Source organism: Kogia breviceps, chromosome 15 (assembly GCF_026419965.1).
Source record: "Kogia breviceps isolate mKogBre1 chromosome 15, mKogBre1 haplotype 1, whole genome shotgun sequence".
Taxonomy (NCBI): Eukaryota; Metazoa; Chordata; class Mammalia; order Artiodactyla; family Physeteridae; genus Kogia; species Kogia breviceps.
In genome coordinates, this window is record NC_081324.1 from 13,854,408 (window position 1) to 13,857,418 (window position 3,011).

Here is a 3,011-nt window from a genome sequence, read left to right on the forward strand (position 1 = left end):
GAGCATCTTTTCATGTGCCTGTTGGCCATCTGTATGTTTTCTTTGGAAAAATGTCTATTCAGATTCTCTGCCCATTTTTTAATTGGATTGTTTGTTTTCGCTATTGAGTTGTATGAATTATTTGTGTATTTTGGATATTAATCCCTTATCATATATATGATTTGCAAATATTTTTCTCCCATTCAGTAAGTTGCCTTTACATCTGGTTGATGGTTTCTTTTGCTATGCAGAAACTTCTAGTTTGTGGTAGTCCCATATGTTTATTTTTGTTGTTGTTGCCTTTGCTTTTGGTATCAAATTCAAAAAATCATTGCCAAGACCTATGTCAAGGAGCTAACTGCCTATGTTTTCTTCCAGGAGTTTTATGGTTTCAGGTCTTATATTCATGTATTTAATCCATTTTGAGTTAATTTTTATGTATGGTGTAAGATAGTGGTCTAGTTTCATTCTTTTGCACGTGGCTTTCCTCATCCACTAATTTTTAAAATTTCACAAATTGTAATACTGGGTCTCCATTTTTTGTGGTTTTTATTTCTCTGATGAAATTCTCTATTTTTTTTGCTCTATATTTTCCTCTGAGTCCTTGAACATATTTATAACAAAATAGCTCCTTTATATTCTGACCTCCCTGTATATTTCAGTTGGCTCCTGATGATAGCTGATACCTCATTTCAGCATAAATCATAATTTTCTATGTTTTGCTTATCTAGGAACTTTTGTTTTTAAACAGAAAATTGTGTATGAAACATTTTAGAGGCTAAATTATGTTATCTTTCCCTGGAGAATGTTTATAATTGTTTTATCAGCAATTAATCTGCTTGGACTCAAACTCTAAAAGCTAGCCCCTTACAGTTGGCGGCAGCTAAAAGCCGTAACAATCTGTCACTTTCTGTAACACACTAAGGAGTCTCAGCTCTTCATAGATCAGGGGTCAACCAAGGCTTTGGGCAGATTTTAAATGCAGAATTTTGGACTTCCTCATACTGTGGCTCCCTCTTTTCCAGGGTTTCCTTTAATAGATTCTAGGTACTATGACAGTCCTAAAACCAGGCCAGTAAGTCCCATGCTTTCTGCTTAAGGTCCAGACATCCCACACTGTGCAGAATGAGGACTTCCCTCACATGAAAAGTTGAATAAATGCAAAGGTACCAAGTGAATTTTTCTGTTTTAAAGGTAACTCTCTTCCAGTTTCTTGCTGCTTCTGGCCACTTGTTTTCTCTCATTTTGTCCAGTGTTTATGATTTTATCTGCAGGAGTTTTCATCCAATACCAGCTACTCTGCCATCACCAGAAGTAAAATTCCATTAACTTTTAATGATGTACCATTTGTTGTTATTTTTATTTCTTTGTTGTTAAGAAAATTTTTGTTATTTTATTGTATCATGAGGCAATGAAACACCTGAAAAAATCAATATCTGGGCCATGAGGCAGCTGCTTTCTCCTTCACTTCTTCGGGTTACTAGAGCAACTTGTCAGTAGATTAAAAAAAAAAAAAAAAAAAAAAAAAAAAGACAACCTATTGCATTACTTAAGTCTTTCCAAGGCGTGGGCTGGTACAACACAAACTTCTGTCAGACGCAACCAGTCTAAGCGTTCAAACATCATGTGCAATGTCTCAGTAGCAGCAGCGCACCTGCCCACTCCCACCGTGGCCCTGCTCATTTGTGTATGATATTTGGAGCATCTGGAGGAGTGTGAATAGTATCAGGAAGAGGAGGGAGGAGGTCAGCCGAAATTGTGCAGGGCAAGCCTGAACATGTCATTGGTGCAAACCCAAGCATCATTGATGTTCTTTAATGGGAACATCTGGTGGAACCCCATGACAGGGTCTTCATCGACCTTGAGCTGGTCCACAACCATGCTGATGATGCAGCTATCTGGCCTGGGCTGATGGTCCTGTGCTGTGATGCTGTCCTGGATTTTCTGGAACGGAAGGCTAGACAATTTCTCCACGTTGGCAGCTTTCCCCTGGAATTGCTGTCCTTCCCAAGCAAGACATGTCACGTCAATATAACTTGCGCCTGGTTGGGTTCTGTCATTATCAAATAACTGGTAGTAATGTTGAATGAAGCTGGATCCAGTCTGCTCCCAAACTGGCTTGTCTCCCATTCTGGGGCGCCACCCCGCCTCGTTGAGACCCGAGGAGCTGGCAAAATGGCGGCAGCAGTGGCGGCAACCCAGTGTGGTCTTCTCCCACCTTCCCTTGCCACCCCACTGCACTCTGTTGTTTTTATTTCTAAAAATAAGTCTTTCTTGTAGAAAATGTGGAAAATACAAAAAAAACGAAAAATAAATTGTATTACTATTATCCAGAAATAACCATTGTTAACATTTTGAAATACTTAACTAAAGTTTTCCCCCTGTAATTTTATCACACCCATGCACTCACACACACAAAATTGGTGTATATATGCTACTTTGTATTCTGATTTCTTCATTTATCATATCACGAATATTTCCATTTGATTACATATATTTTGTAATGACATTTTAATTATTAAATAATATGCTCTCATGTGGATGTACATTTATTTAACCATTATTGTTGACCACTTGGATTGATGCCAGGTTTCACTCTGTTAAATAGGACTGGGAAACACACCTTATACATTAATCTTTTATAGCATGTTGTGTTATTTCATTAGGATTGATTTCCAGAAATAAGGGTGCTACATCAAAAGTATAAATATTTAAGAATTCTTGCTTTTCCTTGATTTAAAAAAAAATCAATTTATACCTAAATTGGTTGCACACGAGAGTTTTGACTCACAACTTCTGTACATGCAGGCATTATTGTAAAATATTTCCAATTTGACAAGGGAAAAGTGACAACTCACTGTAGGTTTAACTTGCGTTACTAGTGAGATTGAACATTAAATATGTTTATTGGCCACGTGTAATTATTTTCTGAACTATCTGTTTCTGTATTTTACCAATTTTTCTACTTGGATGCTGTTCTTATTTTATTGATTTGTAAGAGCTCTTTATGTCTTATTTACTAAGATCTACTA

The 3,011-nt window shown here is 37.0% G+C and overlaps 1 pseudogene; it reads right to left on the reverse strand.

The window, feature by feature from the left end:
- Positions 1 to 1,725: 1,725 nt before the first annotated feature.
- On the reverse strand, positions 1,726 to 2,109 carry LOC131742360 (nuclear transport factor 2 pseudogene; annotated as a pseudogene).
- Positions 2,110 to 3,011: the final 902 nt, after the last annotated feature.